Below are 24,530 nucleotides of genomic sequence, written 5' to 3' on the forward strand. Positions count from 1 at the left end.
CACGCTCCACTTCTTGTAAGGTTGTTTCATGTTGTTTGCCATTACACTCTGCCTTTGCCAGTGTTGCTTGCTTCAGATGCGTTATCTTGTTCTTGTCACCCAACATCAAACCTGGAACAACATGAACGGTCATAACACCTAAGTGGACTATTTACTCCTAATGAAAAATGTCATGCCAATAAGGTATTTTGCATCGCCAAGGACTGATTTTAGGTAAACATGTTATACTTTCTCATTCTGCTGAATGATGCTACAATATATTCCTGCACATGTCCCTTTTATCCACCTTTTTTTTGTTTGAATCAGTCTTATCTGTTTATGGAATCTCAACCCCAAGGCTTATAAAAATCTCTCTCATCATACAATGTCAGTTATCTTATGAAAACTTTGTGGGGGATGGGTGGTGAAAATCCATAACCAAGCATTTCACACAAAATAAACTTCAGTTTGCATTGGTATTACGATCATATGTTATCCTCTCGATTATGAAAAGTTTATACTCTCCTCAGAATGCAGCGTTGGAAAAAACAGTGCCTTATATAATGAGAAATTCATCTACTCTCTTTTCACGGTGTTTAACATCATGTGGGGCAGGAAGCTATCCATCATCACAATATCTTTTGTACTCAGCAAGCATTCAACTAATAGAGTCAGTGGTCATCTATTAAACGCAATGTGAGCTAGTTACCACTCGTAATAGTCACTGTAACCTGTGGACATTTAAAAGATTAATGCTACGGACCCTTTTCCTCCTTGTGGGTAAAAATGAAGCACACAAGTCCCCATCAGAAACGTTAAATTTAAGGACCAACATTTAAAATCATAACAAAAAATTCAATTTCTCACAACATAAAAATTGCAAGACTCAAAACATAACTGTATATCGAATATTATTGTAAGGACAGAAACCCCATGGGGAAATACAAGCAATTTTGTACAATTTTAGATGGGTAGACCACAAAATGAATGTATTGTGAATGTAAGACCCAACATCTGACTAATTGGGACATATACATTCAAGAAGGGAACAGGACCCAGCATGAAGGTCAGAGTTGGTTCCTGGGACCAGTGCATTGGAGTGATCTTTTCAGTCTCCAAGGAAGAAAAGCCCTAACACAAATTCTGTTGAAACATGAAATGATTTAGCAACCAGGATGTAAAGGTCACAATGCTGATCACGTTGGACTTTCATTGGATGTGATGTTTCATGGAAGTGCCGTAATAAATCTTAAATACAACAGAAGTACAGAACATTTTTTCATGACCTCTCTTAGAAATTCTTAATATTTTTTATACTGTGTAACTGCATATCTGAATCATCGTTACATGCCCTCATGACTGCTAATATTTTACTCCATTTACTTTATCTTCTCGAATCACTTGGTTTCACCTGCCTTCCCACCTGTTTTGATTCTATTATGTCGCCAAAATAAGCTTGGATCAAAGAAGATTATTGTAGTTTAATTGCTGGATTACAATAAAATGATGTATTGCAGGTAACTAGAGAATTCGTATTAAACGGGACAAGGATTTTTTTTTAATCTCTTCAGGGCTTTATGCAATTATTCAATTAATCTCAGTTTAATCAAGCAAAGTTAGCAATGCTCCAGATTCAGACTCAATTTATACATCTTCACATTTAAAAGAGACATCAACTCATAATCTATTATGAGTTTATTTAAATTTTAGTCAATAATTGGAACAAATATGATGAATGCACAAAGGTGCAGTTACTCTCTTTCAGCCAGTGAATTAGGATATGAACCTCACAGAGAGAATGCCTTCAGTGACAATCAGAGTGTGAATATTGTGAAAGGGGAAAAGGAAATGAAGCATTTCCATTTTAAGGTAATCACAGTCATGAAGAGTCATCCTCAGAGTATTGTTATACAGATACTGTTTCATACACATGCATGCAAAACAGTGAAAGACGCTGTGGCTGAGCTAATTTCCACAAACTAGTAAATCTCATATAGACAAGCTAATCTGAAAGAGATCAGTAACTGCAAAGTGGTGGTAGGTGAGTGTAGCCAGACAGCATAGGGGGTGGTTTGTAGGATGAGTCTGGTGACAAGGAAGAGCAGAGGACAGAGTGGTGGAACCTGAAAAGGGAGTAGTGTGGTTTTCAGGGAGGAGTTTAGAAAGGCTCTGTGTGGTCAGGAGGAGCTTCCAGATGAATGGACAACTACAGCTAATGTGATCAGGGAGACAGGTAGGTGAGTATTTGGTGTGTCATCTGGAAGGAAAGTGGATAAGGAGACTTGGTGGTGGAATGAGGAAGTGCAAGAGTATATACAGAGAAAGCGGTTAGGAAAGAGGAAGTGGGACACTGAAGAGAACAGACAGAGTACAGGTGGATACAGCATAAGGTAAAGATAGAGATAACAAAGGGCATACGGTGACTTGTATGCTCAGTTGGACAGTAAGGTGGAAGAAAATGATTTGTACAGGTCAGCAAATCAGAGGGATAGAGATGGAAAGGATGTACAGCAGGTTTGGGTGACCAGGGACAGACAGGGAAATGTATTGACAGATTCTAGAAAAGTAATGGGGAGATGTAAAGAATACTTTGAAGAGGTGATGAATGAGGAAAATGAAAGAGAGAGAGGGGTACAAGAGGTGACTATTGTTGACAACAAAGAAACAGAGATTAGTAAAGTGGAAAGGGGAAAGGCAGCTGGTCCAGCTGAAATACCTGTGGAGGTACGGAAGTGTCTAGGAGAGGCAGCGGTGTGGTTTCTGGCTAGATTATTCAACAGGATTATTGAGAGCGAGAAGATGCCTTGGGAATGGAGAAAAGGTGTGATGTGCCCATTTTTAAGAATGAGGGGGATGTGCAGAATCGTGAAAACCATATAGGGATAAAGATGATAAGCCATACAATGAAGTTATTGGATAAAGTACCGGTAGTAGACTGAGACTGAGAGCAGAAGGCAGCATTTGTGAGCAGCAGTATGGCTTCATGCCTAGAAAGACTACCACAGATAAGGTATTTGCTTTGAGAATTCTAATAGAGAAGGTTAGAGGGAGCTGCATTGTGCTCTCGTAGACCTAGAGTAGAGAAGGCATACAACAGGGTGCCAAGCACACCGGTAAGGTGTGCTGTCGGTGTCACAGAAAAGTTAAGAAATCAGCTCTGAGCCCCTTCTTGTTTGTAGTGGCAATGGACAGGCCAACTGATGAGGCTAGACCGGAATCTCCATGGACCATGATGTTTGCAGATGACACTGTGATCTTTCGTGAGAGCAGGGAACCAGTTGAGGAAAATCTTGAGAGGTGGAGGTATGCTCTGGAAAGTGAGGAATGAAGATTCGTCGCATCAAGACAGAATGTATTTGTGCAAATGGTTGGAGACTGTGTGGAGGCTACAGGGAGTGGAGATCAAGAAGTTGGAGAATTTCAAGTACTTACCGTCAACTGTCCAGAGCAATGGAGAGTATGGAAAAGAGGTAAAGATACGGGCTCAGGCAGGTTGGAATATGTGAAGAAAAGTGTCAGGGGTTTTATGCAATTGAAGAATATCAGCCAGAATGAATGGTGTACAAGACAGTGGTGAGACCAGTGATGCTGAATGGTCTAGAAACAGTGACAATAATGAAAAGATAGGAGGCAGAGCTCGAGGTCAAGGGATGAAGATGTAGAGTTTTTCTTTGGGAATGACGAGTATGGATAGAATCAGGAATGAGTGCATCAGAGGGATAGCACATGTTAGATGTTTTGTACAGAAGCTGAGAGAAGGCTGAGAGAGGCCAGACTGAGTTGGTTGGGTCGTGTTCAGAGGAGGGTTAGTAAATATTTTGGTAGAAGGAGGCTGGAATTGGAGCTGCCGGGCAGGAGGTTTCAAGGAAGACCAAAGAGAAGATTTATGGACATAGTGAGAGAGTATATGGAGTTAGTTGGTGTGAGCAAGGCGAATAAAAAGGTGACCCCTGAAGGGAAAAGACAAAAAGAAAAGAAGTAAATCATTTTTGATTAAAAGCAAATACCCTTAAATGCATGTTAACTAGACCCTAAATTACCCAGACATGTGAATTAGAGAAGGAATTGTTGTATTTCTCTAAATGAGGCCCTGTGATCGACCGGCAACAGGTTCAGTGTGTCTCCCCGTTTCCTGCTCAATGAAAGCTGGGATAGGCTCCAGCCCCCACAAAATGCTGTGTGCAGGATAAGCAGTAGAGATAATATATAAATTATGACATATTACATTATCACAATGAGTGCTATGGATAATCATATACATATCCAAAAGAAAAGGTTATATCATATCTAGATTCATCCTGTTCAAATTTCCTCCCACAAAAATTGACAAAAAAGGTTTTGACATACTGCATGCATCAAAGAAATGGCAATGAGGATGTTTTGACCTCATATTAAGAGAACTAAAATCCACTGTGCCTCAATTGGACAGAGTTTGACTTAGCCATGGTCAACAAAGTCATTCACTCGCAGATGGATTAAGTTAAAGCAAATTGCTTTTCTTCCAGTCCAGCATGTGATTCCGTTATGCCTATTTTGCAAGAACACTGTGTGGGTGAGTGAGAGAAAGAAAGAAGGCGGTGAAAAATGTCGAAGAACAGCACATCCTACACAAAATGCCAAACACAATCCAATCTTATCAAAATGATTACATTCACAAGATATATCTAATAAGTCTTAATTATCTTATCACACTAAGACAAAGGTGTGGAATCACATAGGGTGGGGAACAGGCAGTGAACAAAAGGGAGCAGATATTGGTGGTGTGCACAGAAATGGACAGAAAGGCTTTTGATTGAAAAACAGACAGGAGACATGAAATTGGGAGGGTGCACGTAATTGAAAGCAAAAAGGCACACGGGAAAAAAAAGCACAGGACACTGTAAGATAAATAACAGGGTGGCAACAGACATTGAAGTAATTCTTCAGAGAAACAAGGTTGAAGGAGCGATATCTGGTTCCAAAAAAGACACAGACTGCAAGGGGTATGAAAGCTGATGTCAAACAAATATATGTAATAACATATAAGGAAAAGTGCTGTTTGCTTGACTTACTCAAATAATCTGTATGTGGAGGCTCTTAGTCATCAAGGTCATGGTGAATTCTTGTCAGAATCTTCTTGTCTTTGCAACTGGACTTACATTTTTTCTCTTGAAGACGTCCTCCAGTCAGGGGAGGCAGGAGAGGCCATGCCTCACTTGCCAATCTTGGAAAGAAAAAAATGTAAATTAAAAAAAAGAATTAAATGGTTATATTTATCAGTGATTTGCATTATAAATGTATTTTTTGTTCAACTTCACCTGTTTCTGATTGTTTTTCATTCAAAATCGCTGGATTTTCACATTTACTGTTCAAACACTGAGAACAGAAATGCTGTGAGGTTACAGAATGTTGAGCCTCAATGTAGATTGCGCAATTATGGCTGACTGCTGGCATGCTCTGCACGAGGATTGTATTGCTGTGTCTCTATGTCGCCATTAAAATGTTTAAACAATTTTGGAACATGAACTACATTTCGAATGCAGTGTTTTTTTTGTCAACAACTGTATGTGTGTTACTAGTGTCCTGTGCTGAGCAATCATAAAACAGCTGCGAAGAGCCACTAAGTGAGGCACGCAGTTCTCTTTCCTCATGGTAGGGGGCGCTTGTGATTCCAGCGATTCTACTTGCGACTCCTCTGGTTTTTTTTTTTTTGATGAAAAAGCTACTCCATAGGGTTCATATGTTTGTAAATCTGATTGTGATGAAGTCAGTGCCTCACTAGCCATGAACCTCACTGCATGTCACTGATTCCAGTCCCATAGTCAATAAAGCAAAAACGAACTGGCAAAAACTGAATACAATAACATCGCAAGTTCATGACAACACCATAATGGGGACATTCAAGTTGTTCGATTTCTATCCAGATTGTAAGCAAAGGTTGAGGTTACTTTTTTTAATATAGCAAGAGGAAAAAAAGCATACTTCGCAAGTGTTGAACAATAACTAGAGTGTCATTGGGGTTTTCATGCTACCATTGTGACACAGCGCAAACTCCACTATGATGCATTTACTTCTATAAAGAGAAAGAGATGAGCTCCTTTTGTCTAATTTATCTATTTGGAACTTTTAAAATGTTGTACAAAAGAAAGTACAACCGCAAACTGTTTTTTTTTTTTTTTTTCTAAAATTTCAAGTCAAAGATAAAAGTATCAAAAGGCTATTCAAAATATGACACACAAGAAAAAATAGTTTTGCTTTTAAGATAAAAAGAACAAAATAGGTAAGCGCTCAGTGTGTGTAGCTGAATGCAAACTTAAAATAAAACATTTACAATTTAAGATGGTACCAACAAGATTGTGTATGAAAACACACACACATACACAGATATACCAACATCCAGGGGCACACCAAGACACACACACACATACATGCACACTGTTTGGTTGCATTTATAGGCAAGTCATTCTCATATTTTGCTGTGAGTATTTCTATTTAAAACTATGTTGCCTGTAGTGGAGTCAGTAGGCGCTAAGGGCAAAATATCAGTTCGAAAAAAAATATCAATCATTCATAAAATACAGATGCTTCCATCATTTACATTTTAAAACACAAATAACGGAAGATCGTAAACTGAAAGTTCATCCAGCTCATGTATGATTCATGCTATCCAATCTTGCAGAACTGGGAAATCATTTACCTTGACTTTTGTTGTTAAAGTTACTTATGCAAGATATGAACTCTGAAATGCCTTTGAGGCTGCTGGATAGACACATCCGGTTGAAAATAATATTATTTTTTCCTACAACCATGTTTATCATCAAAACGGATTTTTGAGCTGGTTTCATTTCTCTCCTCTGACTCCACATTGACTGTGCATTTCAGAGCTGGAGATTGTTATTCCGAGCAGTGGATAATTTTAACCACATTATCAACAAGGTTCTATTGTGAAATATGAAGCCATATATGTGTCACTGCTAATTAATGTCATGTTAGTCAGCATTCAGCTTCAGTCTCAGTGACACAGTCAACTATGTCACACCCACCAGTGTAATGCACTTGTGAACTTTGTGACAATTTTATTTACAGATTGTCAAGGCAAACACATGGCTCACAAGTGAATTTTTAATGTTTAAAGGTCAAAAAAATAGGGCAGCTAATTTGTGAGAGTCTAATTCTGCACTGCTTAATAATGCTGGTGGATGTACTATCATTTTAGCAGAAGTAATGTAAAGCATTAAAGAGTCTACATTAATATCAGCTAATGTAACCAACACATTTGCTGCAGACCCCCAAAGCAACGGATGTCTCCTTTTCAAGAAAGTGGTGACAAAAGGCCACAAAGGGACAGTGGCAATAAAAGTCATGTCCCTCACCACAGATTTTGGTGACCCTACAATTGGAGTAGTAGATTGCCCTATTCAGAAATTCTCGCACGGACAGAAAACTCATCAGTGGACTTGTCAGACGGTTAATCCCAGCAAAGTTGAAATGGTTAGTGCATAGCCATGTAACAGTAACAACACCACTCTCTTTTACACAAGGGATTCACAGAGCGATAAATCCTGAATGAACAACCAGGTATCGTAGAATTTCCATTATCTCTCACACTCTTATTTTATTCCCCCTTTCATGTTTATTATTGTATAAGAGCAAAAGTAATAATCAATTCAAAAGCCTTAATTTACTTCAAGTAAAATGGAACTGAGAAACATGAACATTCAGCAAGGGTAAACAAACACTGTGACTGACAGACATTCTGCCATCACTCAAGACATTCTAAAAAAAAACTGTATTTTTCAAGTGCACTTTGGTCAACATCTTGGTCATATTTATTTTGTTTTGTTTTTTTCAAGAGTAATAAATTTATTTTTTTATATCCTTGAACCTGTTATATACACTGCCTTGTGTGTTTTGCCCGCAGCAAATGAGTCAAATATAAGCAATAAAGTCATTTAGACCTTAAAATTCCAGTGCTGAAACCTTTTTGCAGCTATATTTGTCTATAACACAACATTGTGTAGTCTTCAGGGGCCAGACTGAGCAATGCAGTGTGCAGCTTGAATTGTCATCCAATCATATGGGTGAACAAACAAACGTTCTTGAAAATCCAACAAATTTTGTTATCAGTACAAAAGCTACAACCTCCTGTTCACTCCATTAACCAAATTGTTTGACAAAAAGTCCCTGTCTCCAGAGCCCTGAGAACCACAGGTTACGTACTTTAGCGTTGGACTTGCCTTTTGTTTGTGCAGTAATTCCTTAATAGCTCTTGCAGCTGAACAATGGATCCCTTCACTTCTGGATCATGCCTGGGTCATTCGACACTATCCTCTTGATTTTGCTTTGGGTAGCATCCTTAAACTAATTTAGGACAAGGCTTAAAAATAACTTGACTCGCCAGGACTTCAAATCCCCTTCTCTGCATAATTGACCATTCGTACACTTAATTCTTCTACACTCAGAGCCTTCATCTTTTACCATTAATTGTGATTTTGGTGAAATGTATTCATTTTGGTCATATACTTTAATTGTTATTGAAAAGATGAATGAATCTATAAATTGATAGTTTTGCTGACTTTCATGGGGGTACCATGAGGTTGTTCTAGTGTTAATCAAATCATAATATTTAAGTATAGTTATTATTTTTAATAATTGTGTAATTATTTCTATGATCTATTCAATTAGTGCTTGTGCGCAAAGTCCTTGGTGTAAAACAGAATGATCTGATGATGTGAGGGCCAGTGTTCCTCATTAGCTCTTCATATCCTATTATAGCACACAAAACATTGAACAGCGCTATGTGTGTGTGTGTGTGTGTGTTTGTGCACGTGCATGCGTGCGTGCAGTTGTTTACCTGAGCGAACTCAGGTTTTTGGCCTGTGGTGGCCATGGTCCATGGGGTTGCAATAACAAAGTATTCTCTGTCATGACTTAATTTTTTTACATTACTAGACAGTTTTGAAGGCCCATCCATCATTTTGACAGATCAGAACTGTGTGGGTGGTGTATCATGGCTGCTGGACCATGGTGCAGAAGCATATGTGATGCAGTTTCCCCTCCCTGAAGTAAGGAAATAGTTTAGACAGACTTTTGCTCTCTTCTTAAGATGCCCTGCGTCAAATGTACCTTGACTTCAGAACTGGCTGAAGAAGCCCATGTAATTCTAGTATACTTTGGGGCATCAAAGCTGAATCAAAATGACCATATATTAAGGTGCAGAGCTCATCATACATTGAATCGGTCTCACTACGATTGACATTAGGCACAAAGATTTAACATGGAAGTATGTGGGCTGGTAACTCTGTTCCACACCAGAGTGTACACTAACTGTCATCACCTCATCAAGCCCGATGTTCCCTCTCAATCTTGTAAGGGTGTTCTGTGATATTTGAATAGTGTTCAGAGATACCCAATTGGGCAAAAGGTAGGGTGCACCCTTGACTGGTCGCCAAGTCCATCACAGAGTTTCACATAGAGACATACGACCATTAACTCCCTCAGTCACACATCTGGGTAATTTAGTGCTCCAGTGAACCTACTGCATATTTTTTTGGACTGTGGGGATAAAATGGAGAACCCTAGAAAACCCACACAGACACAACATCCAAAATCCACACAGAAAGGCCTCCTGCTTGGATCAAAACAGGGATCATCTTGCTTTGAGGCAGAAGAACTAACCACTGTGCCACGGTGCCGCCCTATCCAAAGGTTTTAATCTCTAATTAGCAGAGTTCACAATGCTTGATGGAAGCAAGGATTAACCTGATTTATAAATTCTGTAGATGATGGGAACCATTTGTTGCCAGTGTGAAAAAGGAATCTGGGTGTGTGATATGCCCCTGAACACAGAGTGTTCTACGGAAATGGGAAACTCTGACCCCACCAGCAAGTAACATTAAACCCAACCCGGTTAGATTCTATCCCAAACATCAGGAGTGTGAGCCAGGAAGGAACAAGCTGCCCCGGCTGGAATTGTTCTGGATGTGTCCTTATGCTGGAGGTTTAACCAATTTATACATACCTGATTCACCTTTAGATTAACGTGGCATTTGTCTCTGTCTCATCTGTTTTGACGGTTTTATAATCCGCAAATTAGAATACTCAAAAACAGATGAGCGATCCAACCACAGCACCCCTCAGTTTTTTGCTTTTAGTCATCGGGGCTTGTTTGGATATGGCAGCTACAGAGTATATTTTGTCTTAGTTTTATATAGCTAATCATGCAAAACATGACATCACTACTTGTAGCTTAGTACCATCAAGTTACTTCCTGTCCAGTGAGTCTGCTTTTCTTCAATTCTGTATTGTATTCTAAAGACGAGCCAGCCATAACTATTTAATAACATATCTGTAATTCTGTCTTTTGTCATCTTTGCACTCAAATTAAAAGTTTCATTTTAAACAAAAGAGATAGTTTAGATAAACAGTTAAATTTGTTGGACATTTTTTCATTAAAGGTTCACCCTGCATCTTTTATTTATATCCTCACATCTCTGAAATGAATTTGTTTCTGAGCTGAAACCCTCCATTTGTTTCATCACAAAATTACCTGTAATGCAGCAAACATTTCCCAGGGTGTAATTTCCTAGATGGTGTAGTCTTGATTGAAGGGTAGCAAAGGGCCATTAATGGTCTGGCTACATGTACCGCATTTCCAGTTTGTGAGCACTGGAATTGCCCCTAATATCAATTGCTACTGGCTTTATTCAGTCCTGAAAATTCTGTTCAACACTATTCTGCCCTGCATGGGCTAATAGTCATCTCTGCATCTGAAAACAATGTATAATCTTTTTGCTTTTGAAAAATGTTGTAAAACACATGACAACATGTAGACATTTCATCTAAATCAATGTCAGAGGTCACCATGTGGGATCTCTCACTCCACAATGCTCGTATTTACTTGTATGACAAGATGCAGTAAAAATGGTAGCCACTTTGACATTCCACTTCACGAGAGGTAGAAATTCTCATTTTGCCAATATTACCCAGTCAGCATCACTGTGAGGTGGAGGACCCTGCTGTCCAGCTGTGACTGTGAGTCTCTGCATTAGAGTAATTGCAATGGCTCCCTTTACGGTCACTCCATAACCACAAAAAAAGCTCTCTCTTGTGAATTCAGGAGAAACTAGAATAACCGTTGGATTCATCACCTTTCTGTGAATAAACTGTAAAGCCGGGACCCCAAAACACGTGTCATATATGTTGACGCATGTAAGAAAGAGACACATCTGCTGACAACAGCAGTCATGTCGGAGTGGGGGATTGCTTCGTATTACTGCAGAACCACGAGTTACGCAGACTGGGTACTGGCGGCTCCACAGCAGGATGCACAGATCCAACCCCAGCTAAAGAGAGAGAAATAAGTGTGCGCTCATACATATGATGTTACTCCTCTGATTTGAATCGCCACTGACAGTTTGGTTTTCGAAAAATGACAAGAGGGGAAAGGTAAATCCGCAACTAGGTCGCAACACAGTGATCGCTGAGTAAGAATATCAATCTAAGGTAAAAGGTTATCAATTGATGTTATCTTTTCTTTTAGGATTGTTTCTTTCTTTCATTTCTTTCCATCTTTTATCTCTCTTTCTAATGAATGCAGCAGCTTACTTAAATACTTGTTGTGAATGTTTAAAATGATTCATCAATAATTCTACTATCAAGATCAGTGTTAGCATTCCAGTGTTCATGCCAATGTTTCTATTCTGAGCCACAAGCACAAATCCATTTCATCATCCATCCATACCCTTGTTGACCTCTCATTTTTTTAAGCGCACTTACTACCTTGAAAAAGAGACCGCTCTTTCTCTCTCTCTTTCTTTTTGGGTTGTCAGTGCCTGTTCCAAATGTCTCTTGGATGTTTGTCCTCCACAAGATAAGACTCAGCTCCTCTCAATTTCCCTCTCTCCTGTCTCAGCAATGTCCTGGTCTACATTTTCCCCTTGTGTGTGTGTGTGGTCCGATTTCTTTGGCTTTCTTCCTGTTATTGTGAATGTTGTTCTCTCGGTTTCCATGGTGAGAAAAGATGGTGAGGCAAAGGTCTTTCTGCAATTCAGAAGATGTTGGCCATCAAGCAGTGCTCTGCATGTTTGTTTTTATATGCTCTCCCCCTCTGTTATTTTACATTGTGTATCCACTGTATTTCGTGCACAAGGTCTATAAATATCCTTTCCAGCAGCGCAATAACTATTCTATATCCTGTAATTTGTGTCTAATTTACATAAAGAAGGGTTTAATTTAAAAGCTCAGTGTTGCTACGTCACAGGTGTCGTTGTTGAGAGGATACTTACTGTTGTGAAAAAAACCTCTCAGCCTATCCTACTCATATGCTACTAATTGATGAGCAAATGTTAATGTCACTGAGCCGACTTTGAGCTGAAAAAGGATTTCCTGTGCCAAAGCAGCGTAAAAGGTTTCATGAATAATCATTACTTTGTTTTCCAGTTGCTTATTCCTCAAAAAGAGGTAAGGTTACCATTGGAACTTTAATATGCAATTGCAAATATGCATTTGAATTGCAAGTAAAATACACTCAGAATCGAGATTTTCCTCTTCAATGAAAATGATTTGAATAGGGAATCAAAGAAATAAAAAAAAATCGTAACAAGGCAGATACATAAAATATAAATTAAGCTAACAAGATAGATAGATAGATAGATAGATAGATAGATAGATAAATAGATAGATAGATAGATAGATAGATAGATAGATAGATAGATAGATAGATAGATAGATAGATAGATAGATAGATAGATAGATAGATAGATAGAGAGATAGAGAGATAGAGAGATAGATAGATAGCAAAATGTTTGTCAGAATAGAATAAATCATGGGACAGATTAGAAGAAAGCAAGTAGTATACCAGGAAAATACAAAGTGGTAAATAATAACTTGGCATAGGTGCTGAAAGTGAGGGTAAGCAAAAAACAGATTAAATGGGGAGAGAATTGTGGGGAGCCGAGGACTGATGAACAGATGAGAGCGCATGAAAAAGGCAGGAAAAACAAAAGACAAACCATCAAAACACCACATGACAAACCAGACACAAACTTATCAAATTGGAACAGCAGCTGACAAAAACAGCATATCCACTAGACCAGACCTGACTATAAAAACATTTGTGTTGGTCTGAAGGCAAGCTGTCACTCTTATCAAGACTGGCCATTGGAAACACATCCAGCGTCTTTGTCCCATTTTGTGTTTTACCCCATTATCTATTCAAAGATAAACACTAGTGGTCCAGACCCCTAACTTCTCATGAATGAGATGTAAACAAGTTCAAATGAGGTCACTGGAATAAATACATACAATTAAAGCGCTTGGCAAAATTCAAACAAAATCAGTTTCATTACTAAATCCATGGCATTTCTTATGTGCACATGCATTTTTAGTAAAGGGAAGTAATTTATTTTCCTTATGTCTTCCTCCTGTCTCTCAGATGACGTTAGGATATTGATTCATTCATTCACAATCTATACCACTTATCCAGCACAAAGGGTTGGCAGGGGGGGCTAGAGCCAATACGAGGTGACTTAGCGCGAAAGACACAGTTCAGCTTGGACTATTCGCCATTCGTCAATCGCTGGTGGAAATTATTCACAAGGAGTCACACCCACGGACAATTTTGGAGTCATCAGTTTAACTACTGCATGTTTTTGCTCTTCTGTACGAAGACAAAGACCAAAAGGCAACCCCTTTATCAACAGGGAGAATGTGAAAACATGCCTTTTGTGTTCAAAGGCAAGAGAGCTGACTTCTATACTCTCCTGCTGCAGATACTAGACATGGGGGTATATGTTTTGCATGCATTTTTAATATAGTAACAAGTATGTACATTTTTGTCCAAAAATGTGTACTCTTAACATGATGTAATATAGATATAATATAATATATCTATATTACAAGACATAAGATTTATATAATATATATATATTTTATAGCCATGTGAAACCATGGCTATAAAACTGTTTTCATGGTATGTGCATTACTGTGGAACATAACTCAGATTCTGCTTCCAAAAAGTAAAAATATCTACTGCTGTTGGGTTGTGGTCAAAGGTCAACGTTCCTAACAAATGAGTCGAATCATTACTTTCGATGTCAATTCAGGGGTTAAGCATCCCGACTCACTCATTCACTAAAGTAACTGCCAAGATACTAAAACACCACTTACTTATGGGCTTTGAATGAGGCTTTTTTAATTTAGCTGGTGTTTGAAAGGTAATGTGATCAACATTTTAATTTTGATTAAATTGTCCCACCACAAAATTGAGTTCATTGACACTCCATAAATGATAATAATTGGAGTAATATACATTTTAATTTCTGAAAGTAGTTGTCACAACAGATAATTTTATATTCCACTTGGACTTGAAACACTATAGCAAGCCCTTCTACTAAAACGGCAGGCCATCCTTTTACTTGCAAGCAGCCCACACATGTAAATGAATGCTAATACTTATGAGCTACAGGGCTTAAAGACAGAATTATTTCATTCATGTACAAGAGTGTGGGTGTGCAGTCCAGGCTGTTGCACTGCTTTTTGGGATTTGAAAGCAGAGGGAAAATGGGCGAGAAAAAAAGTATGGAACAGCCCTCCAGCAAGGACAAGTTGTTTGACTTGTAAGCGCAGGTTTCTATACTGGTGACAATTTCACATTTCCCACCTTGCTGACACCTGAAATGGTGAGACAGATATGTCAAGTCAGTCATGCTGTGTCCTTTGAAGAGGAAGACTTTCAATTTAAAATAACCTAATGGAGGTGTGTTTTTTTTTTTAAATTAATCAATGGACGGTTTTAAAACTTCAATGCCCCGGGTGTTTATTTAATCAGGCTAATTCCAGATGATGAATCTTTAAAATCATACAGAAACAACTCATGATCTGTTCCTGCTTGCTTCCTCCTCCACCCTCTGGACTTCGTTCCCACACAATATTTATTCCACGATAACTCAGGTCCGGGCGAACGCAGAGTGAGCTAAAGAGCGTGTGAAAGAGATTTCCTGCAGATAACGTGTTTATAATATTAAGTAAGAGCCCTATAGCTGAAGAAAAGGAGCTGCAGGTGCCAGAAGTGCTGATGATTTTAAAAAGCAACCAAGAGAGAAGAATAGCAATTCCAGAACCTACTGAGTCGACACAGTCAATAGCGCCTTACTGGGGTGAGGCACTTAGAAGGGAAGTACGGGAACTGCACTGAAGTCAAGGCAATGTTGTCAAATCTATAGCTGTCACATTTGATGTCAGTATTGATTTATGAGTTTGGCAGGTAGAATAGTCTGGCAGCCTCAAGGATTCTCAATGTTTAGCTATGCAAAGCTTTCTCTATATCCCAAAGCAGGTTTGGGAACTTCCTGCTTTGTGTGCAGTCCTGCTCAGCACAGCAGAGTAGCATAATGTGTAATGATTAGAATATTGAACCATGAGTGAGTAAAAATAACAAAAACGTTTGTCTCTCAATATTAAAGGGATCTCTCTCGGGCCCCATCTATTCACATAGAAGACGAATTAAATGTGTGAGCAAATCAAAACCAAATTTATTGAGCAAATGAATATTTTTGCTTCAGTTAAATGGGAAACAAATAAAAGGGAGTAGCTGGAAGTAACAATTTTAGAGGCCAAAGATAATGCACGCCTTTTATTTTGCTGAAGGTGACAACATTGGACGGCACCGCATAATGAACCCTCATCTTAAACAAGAGGGGAAGAAACTGAAAGTGCAGATTTGACTGTATCTGTTTCAAGGACGTTTTATCCTCCTGTTCAACAAACACCCCTCGAAGAAGCCACAAGCTATTTTTTTTTCTGACACTGCTCTATTAATGCGGATTCCCTGCCCATTCCTGTCTTATCATTGTTTCAGCATCTGCATTCAAAACAATTTTTTTCCCCACTCCCAGACCTAAAAGTTCGGGTCTGGGATTGAAGTACTGTCACCGGAGAGATGGGCCTACAGGCCATGGGTATGATGTGTAGCAATGTGCAGTGTAAACACGCACATCTCTTCAGCAGCATATTTGAACTTCAAACAAGAAAGCATACTGTTTCTGTTGTCTGCATCACCAAATGAGGTTTATTAAGGCTTCCCGCTTTGGACAGAGCAGCATGCCTCTTTTGTTTCCTGACAGTTTTGTGGACAGGGATTGATAACGGTTTGATTCTGCATTGTGACTTTGATTCTACAGTTTTCTTTATTTTGCTGAATTTTTAAGAAATCTTTATTATCTTTTAACAATTATAGGGCATTTCTTTATCTGCATTGAAGTCCAAAGTACATCAATCAACTAGGATCAAGGAACTTAATGTGTCTGTATATTTCCTACATATTTGTGACATCTTTGTGTATTCTCAAATGCTGAGAAGAGTAGTATGTATAATGATTCTATGTATTAGTCTTCCATTAAGTTGTGTTTTTAAAGATTGCTTTGTTGGTTAGAACACTCAGGGCCTCTATATTAAGCTGATGCCAGCTGCCTAAACACTAAAATAGATTTAGACTTGTATCTTAATCTAAGCAATAGATTATTGATATAATAGCCTACCGGACTGTCTCAGAAAATTAGAATATTGTGATAAAGTTCTTTATCTTCTGTAATCTTCTGTAAAAAAAACAAAAATTACTTTTTCATGATATTCTAATATTTTGAGATAGGATTTTTGAGTTTTCTAAAGATGTAAGCCATAATCAGCAATATTATAATAATAAAAGGCTTGCAATATTTCAGTTGATTTGTAATGAATCCAGAATGTATGACACTCTGTTTTTGTAATTCCATAACAGAAGATAAAGAACTTTATCACAATATTCTAATTTTCTGAGACAGTCCCGTATATCATTTACAATATATTAACATAAAATATTGGAGCATTTTCACACTAATAATATTTGACATATTTTTATATTAACTCAGAAAGACATTGCCGCCTTGTTAATTAATGTTTCTTGAAAGACATTACCCCTTCGGCACTGCACTGAAAGGAAACTGATTAATTAAATCACTCATACATTATCAAAATGCCTACCGTGCATTCAGGGCCTATCCTAGCTGTCACTGGCTGAGAAGCAGGGTTCGTCTTGCACTGGTCACTAGTCGATCACAAGGACACATTTCAAGACATACAACCATTCATTCCCTCATTCAGGCATCTGGCCAATTTAGGGTCTGCTGCATGTTTTTGTACGGTGAAACTCAAGGGCCCGGGGGTCAGAATAGAGCTTGAGACCTTCCCGCTGTGAGGTGAAAGCACCAAAAATTGCCCCAAACTGCAACTTTCAGTATTCACAATTTGTTATTTTCATGTAAGGACTGTACCCACCACATGGAACCCTAATTAAAGGTCTCATCTCTCAAAACTCAAAACTGGAAATGTAATAAGTTGACTTTTGTACCTCCCATTTCTTCCTGCAAGGGAGTCAGTGTTTTCTCCCAAAATGCTAACAACGCAAAGTCTTTTAAGGTCGATTAGGCCTTGATGAAGTCATGTGAGATAGTAGGAGTAGGTAAGTAAAATTCAATTAATACCCTCCCACCTCCAAGCTGTTTGAATGTACACTTGTAGAGATTTAGAGAAAAGACTGAAAGATGTGCTAAATGATTCTACAACAGTAATAACACTACCAAATAACATTACTAAACAATGGAGAATCAGCAGTTGTTCAAAATCCCAGACAAAATATGCAGACAATTATGAGACAAATGGAGTCTCTACAGGGGCCCTCTATAGACTCTTCAAACATTGTTAGTTTTGTTTTTCCATTTGCTAACACACTAAAATTACTTGCATAGAACAAAGATTTTAAAAACACAGCGAGCAAAATCTCTTTTCAAGTCTCCAAAACTTTAAACAAATTTTCTACTTTCCATTCATTTTGCAAATTCAAAATGGGACCTTTTTTTCAATGCACTGAACTATAAGTCCGCATAAGACGCAACTATCTAATATGAAGACAGATGTTTGCCATTTCAATTGAAATTAGTATATAAATAAAAAAGTGAGAAGGTAACACGATATGTTGCCTTGACTTGTTTGGTGAAAAATAAAAACTGAATATTTTTGCAGCATGTGTGTGTAGCTGCAAATATATTCTGTGCATGTAAGCAATCTGAAAAGTTCTCTACAATTTGAACTTTTTTAGCATTATGGCCAAGCATACTAAATATGAGAGTGTTTTTCATTCTGCCCAACAATGTGTTTTTGGTTAGACAAAAATCTGGTAATATGAATAATGTCTCAGGCAAAAGTGCAAAAGTTTGATTTTGATAATGCTGTTTGAAGTGTAGTTTTGTGAATTGTGTAAAGTATTTTAATGAAACCATCTTAGTTTCTAAATTTGTGTTTAAGCCAGTGGAAAAAAAGTAATGCATTGATAATATATTTTGTCTGTTTGAAAGGAGCTCAGAACAAAACCCCTTGTCACAGTAACCTCAATTCAATGTATTCAACGGAACCAGCTTTTAATAGAATACATTTATTTGATATCTAGTTAAGAGGAAGACCGGGACACATTTCAGTTATTGCACCCAATGGTATTGTTAGTTGCCTTGCATGGCAGCTCTGCCACTGTCAGTGTGAGTGCATATGTGTGATGAAATGAAAGTTATTCTGCGTAAACCTAAGGGGATGAAAGGACCACGTAAGTGAAGACCATTTACACCTTATGTTTGCCAGATCTCACACCGAAATGTCATGTCATATACCCTCTATTAATATACATTAAACCATGCTTCCACCAGTCCCTTCCTGAAGGTGTTCAAGTATATACAGCGCACAGCAGTAAAAAGTGTCATCTTGGGGCATACAGACTCTTTCATATGAGAACAGCCCTTTTTTTTATTATTATTTCAAAGCACATGCGCCGTGAAATATATGTGAGAATATGCCCCGGTGGTTTGGTTACAAGAAGAAGACATCCAGGGAACAAGTGAACTGTAAAATTCAATGAGGAGTGATACGTATCATTGACTGTAAACATGACTCCTACCTACCTAGAGTTACAAGGCATTATCCAGAGGGAGAGATGGTAAGACTGATGAAATTGGAAGTTTACTGGATATTTGCAAGAACTCTACTCCTCATAGTATTAAATGATGAGATGCCATGGCATGACATGCAAGATGGAATTCAAGATTAAATAGACGTATGAACGGTGCGCTCAATACAGTAATACTCATCACATTAATTTGGGTCAAAGGTTGACTTTGTGCCTATCCCTTCTTTGCAGCCATTCAGTTTTCATCAGCATTAGTATTAATAGGGAAGCACCACTTAGCACAATATCCATGCTTGTGCAAGTGCACGGCTTCTCTTCATAACCAAATATTTTGAAGGATTTTTTTTTGTCATGGCATTTAAATCAATATTAGTGCTGTCCCTTTTGGGACCAAAAAGTTTGACAAGAAGGAATTCTCAAAGCAGAAAAGTCTAACTTGTTCAACGTGTAAATTCAACCAGTAGAATGATACATGTTTTGTGCTTAAATGACCACGTAAATCAAAACATAAAACAAATAGAATTCATTGGACCAATTAAATCAAGTCTAATGAGAGTGTACACGATAGATGTATCACTGTCCATTAAATTAAAAAAAAGTTTGGAATTATATTTAAATGTCAATTTCACTTTATCCAGTCCAATAAAGACTACAATACCAGCATATCATCGCAGTGCCACCAGTCCTACTGAATATAAAGCCAGTAGGGCTTCTTCAGCCCCTAAAAAAAGTAGATAAAGTGAAAAAGAGATAACTAGATGTGAAAAGGCAAATCACAAAAAAAAAAAAAACATTAATATGTATAAATGAACAAACTGCTTGTTATGAAACTACTTCCATGATAAGATTAATCTTTTGCATTTGCAGCTTCTATGAAGAAGCCAGAAATTTCACAGGAAAATAGTTGCGCTCTCTCACCCCACAGATGCCACTCATACAATAGAGTACATTAACAGTTGGTATTTGAAAAGTTCCTGCGATTTAGCCTGCAACTCCCACTTTTCCCCAGACCCTCCTGAATATGCATAAAAGGAAACATCCTACTGTTTTGTGATCCTGCAGCTTGTAAATCCATTTCATACTATGCGCAATCTGCTTTTGCATAATGTGCCATTTGCTGCTTGTGACACCCAGCCTGAGATTCCCCCCCCTCACATTTATCATTTTCATCTAATAACTGTCAACACATGAGGCTTTTATCATCGATTAAATTGGGTGGCACTAGATGCCATTGTCTTGATGATGTTTCATAGTATTTTCTTTCAGATTTATACTTTGATAATATCTATGAGGAAAACCTCAGTATTTTTTTCAAGTACTCCGTGATTGGAAATGGTGTATTTGTTGTTATGCTTTGTTTTTTTTTTGTTGTTGTTTTTATTTTGAACCCCCTGAGACAAGAATTTAACTCATTATCTGAACAGGACAGTTGCTATGAATCCCACGCAATATTTGGCTCGTGCCTCATAAGTCAAAAGAGCCATTTTACTCCATTTGTAATAACCTTGGAAAAATTGGTGGAAACTACGTTGTTATTGTTCAGGCAAATACTGCTGTAAATATTTTCAATTTGAAAGTGAGACCTGACTCTTTATGTCATATTGCTGAGGCTGTGAGGAAACGTGGCGCTCCAGATAATCCTAACAGAATACAGGAGACCCAACTTTTTAGAGGCCTCGCGTACTCAGCAAAAAGCTTCCACTAAATAACATGAAAAAAATGTGCTAAATTGCAATCATAGCAAATGTCATTCAAAGTGTGCTGGATGGTAACCCATTTTTCAACTGTGGCCTCTTCAGACGGTAAAGCTTATTCAAATGGCAACATTTTCCCAGAATTTTAATATTCTTGATCTTTTTTATCTCTTTATCTGAATGGGTTCCTTGAATTCCATGACTTGATCACCTGCACCTTCCTTTTCCACACTGTGACATGCTGCTGAATCCTTCCTGAATAATTTAAGGTTGAAAAAAAGATTCGCCACAGGTAATCATCAAGGCTTATGCATTTATTGTGTTTCCTGCGGTGCTGTGCAACTCAATTCCTGTTAAACATTTTTTTCCAGTTCTCATATCTGCAAAATAAATGCATGAAAAACCAGTTATCTAAAGTTAGTCTGTCTTTCTGACTGCCTCAGCCCAAAGTTTCAAAAAGTACATGGGCTGAATACACTGTTGGGTGTACAGCAGAGCTGCACTCAATCGATGTACTTGAGGCAAGTTATAAAAGTCAGAACACGCAAAAGTAAGAACAGGAGATGCTTCACCTTGACTGTCCTTGAAATATCCATTTCTTTCAATTTATTACAAATGTTTGTTTGTTATGATACGTGCTTCTCTTTCTATCGAGTACACTACAATAAGCTGTTAAGTTTACCTTGCCGCCTGGCCAGTAAACATCTTTTGGTGGCTGGGGGCAGGGGGATGAAGGGGGGGGGGGGCACTCTATCTAAAGATGCACCATACTGAGGAGTCGAGAACAAACTGCATATACAACATGGTTGTCTTTGAGATCAGGATATCCAAATACCGCAATACCCAAATCCCTCTTCTGCTCACCTGCAGCTTTTGAGATATCAGAAAAATTTTATCTACTTCATGATTAAATGATGATGGAATATATTTGATGAGTAAAACAGTCAATCAAAAAGCATTTACATAAATGTGCTTGCACATCCACATCCCTTGATGTAAAATTATTTGTCTGTAATAACAATATTGTGCAAACAGAATTTGCTCATTTTACTTAGCTGCATTATGGAGGGCTACATTAATTTCAAATATATCTTTGTATGACCACATTTATCCAAGTGATACTAACAAGCCAATCTGGTGGGATCTTTCAGGTTAATGTGTCTTATTCAGACAATATGAAGTGGTGGACATCATCATCACAACCTTTAATTTCAGGTGAATTCTCTTGGTGTATTCAAATTAGCTAATAAACTGTGTCTACCATCCATGATTTTTACCACAACAATTGACTGATCGATTTAACATTTGTTTTAACCAAATTTATACCATTTTCTAAAAATAACATCCTCTATTTATTTGAGGCATGAGCTTGAGACCTCCCTTCCATAATTATTTTAACTGAATTGGATTGTCCATACAATATATAAATATGTCAAAATGTTTGATCAGAGCAAAACATTCAGGATATTTAATTGATTTAATTGCCCTTTATTGCCAACATGAGTCTTTATTAAATACAAGTTTTGTTGTCAGGGATGAGGTCCAACAAATGAAATTGAATGGAGGACGTACACTGTATATACAACAATAACCAATCACAACATAAAAGAAAACACTTACCTAAAATGTATGATCTACATTACATCTACAATGTAATTCAGGCCAGTCTATGATGTAGAAAGCAGAAATCCTTACTGCAAGTTTTACATATTAAGTGTATCTGATTTGTTCTAAAGGAGATTTGAAAAAAAAAGGGTAAATATAGTGGAAAGAGTGACAGAAGCATTAGTGTTCACTTCCTTCAATAGGGATATAGGTCCCATCTATTCTGTTTTGCCAGGTCTTTTAAGAGCATGACAATGACTTAAATTCATATGGTGTGGTGTTTTGCGGAGGAATGATGGCGGAGACGTGGAGGAGTTTAATACTTTAATAAAGAAACACCAACAAACAACAATAAACTTGAATATCAGGGATCACCCATAAATGCCGGTTAACCATGCCCCTTGAACACCCAAAAGGGGCCCTTTGAACACAACTAGTCCCTCATAGGAGTCCTGATCAGCCCGCCGAAACGGCTGCGGCATCCCTGGGTCACGACGGCAGGAGACACAGGGCATTGGAACTGGGGATGTGCTGCTGGAGGCCTGGATGAAGGGCAACCCCGGCAGGGAACCTGGAAAGGGGACACAACGTCCTCCACCACCTTGTGTGCCGGCTTCAACCAATCCAGCATGACGCGCTCCCTACGCCTGCCTGTGTGCTGGCTTCAACCGATCCAGCATGACATTCTCCCTACGCCCGCCCACATCCAAAACTCTTAAGGCCTGCCTCAAGCACCCGGAACATCCCATTATGTGGGGGCTGCAGAAGCGAACGGTGAGTATCATGCCTAACGAACACGAAACAAGCCGACATGAGCTCCACTGGCACAAAAGACCATGGGAAACAGTGGTGGACTGGGCCCGGAAAACAAGAGCTTAGGGGTAAGACCGGATCTGCAAACGGATGGGGATGCAGAGCAGACCATCTCGGGCAAAAATCCACCCGGAACTCATAGCAGCTGGCCGAGCATCAGTGAGGCATTGAGGTCATCCTTAGGGGCAGAACGCAGCCCAACCATGACCCATGGCAAATAGTCTACCCAGTTGTCAGGAACCCAGGGACCGGTGAAACTGCTCGCAGAAACTGTTAGCCTGAGGATGGTATACCATTGTACAGTGAACCGTTGTCCCAAAAGACCGTGCCAGCGCCAACCAGAAGGCTGAAATGAACTTTGGACTTCTGTCTGAAGTAATGTCAGATGGAGTGCCAAAACGGACGACCCAAGAAGACAGAAAAGTCTGAGACACGTCTGTGCCAGTTGTGGATGACAACAGGACAATGGTTAGCAGGTGTGTATAGCCCTGCACAGGAGGTAGAGGGCCCACCAGGTCAACATGGACGTGGTCGAAACGCCTGGCTGGGATTGGAAATGGCTCAAGGGCTGTCCTAACTTGCCGGTGAACCTTGGCACGTTGGCACACCACACAAGCGCCCGCCCACTCATTTACATCCCTGCAAATACCAGGTCAGACAAGCTTGGAGCACACAAGTTTCCAATGCCCAGAGCCCCGGATGTGAGAGTGAGTGCATGGTGTCAAATATCTGACATCGCCAAGCTACGGGAACCACTGGGTGGGGTCGTCTGGTACAGACGTCAGAGAAGTGCAGGGCCAACGTTCCGCACAGCCACATTTTCCAGTGCGAGGCTAGTGTGCAACGGCTTCAGGGCGTGGATGTCTCTGGGCTGGTCAGTGTCCATAGCCACAAAATCAATCCCAACATGTACAGGGCACATAATCTGCAACTGAGTTGGCCTTCCCAGCCACATATCTAATGTCTGAGGTGAACTCGGAAACGACTGCAAGGTACCGCTGCTGGTGGGTGGACCACAGCTCAGCCACTCTTATATGGCAAGAAATGCTCCACGCTGTATCTCATAGAAAAGGATTGACAACATAGGCATCGTCAATGTCGGACAATCTGCCCATAAACGTTGAAAAATATCCCCTGAAACCAAAAAATTTGTGTGCATACACATCCCAAACTCCTTCATCTGACCAAAGACACTGCGTCGAGAAGACAGCGGTTCGCTGTGTCCACCAACAGGCCGTTGGCACACAGAAAAGCTGTGTCAATGATGGGGACTGTAATGGCGGCAATTACAAACTCCTACACAAAATGGCGAACATTAAAGCAAACAGACAGGACTGTGAACAGAAAGCATTTATGGTGAACCTTCTAGCAGTCTCTGGCCCGAATGTCTGCCTGCGTCAGGGGAAGCAGGCTCTACTGAGACAACCAGAAACCTGGGTGGACACCTCAGCCACCACAGCTGCTTCCACATC

The 24,530-nt window shown here is 39.1% G+C and overlaps 1 pseudogene; it reads left to right on the forward strand.

Moving 5' to 3' along the window:
* Positions 1-1,039: 1,039 nt before the first annotated feature.
* Positions 1,040-22,964, forward strand: LOC147235803 (uncharacterized; annotated as a pseudogene).
* The last annotated feature ends 1,566 nt before the right edge of the window (positions 22,965-24,530 follow it).

The sequence above is a fragment of the Fistularia commersonii genome, chromosome 3, assembly GCF_037954325.1.
Source record: "Fistularia commersonii isolate RoL2024-O1a breed Wild chromosome 3, RoL_Fcom_v1.0, whole genome shotgun sequence".
Lineage (NCBI taxonomy): Eukaryota > Metazoa > Chordata > Actinopteri > Syngnathiformes > Fistulariidae > Fistularia > Fistularia commersonii.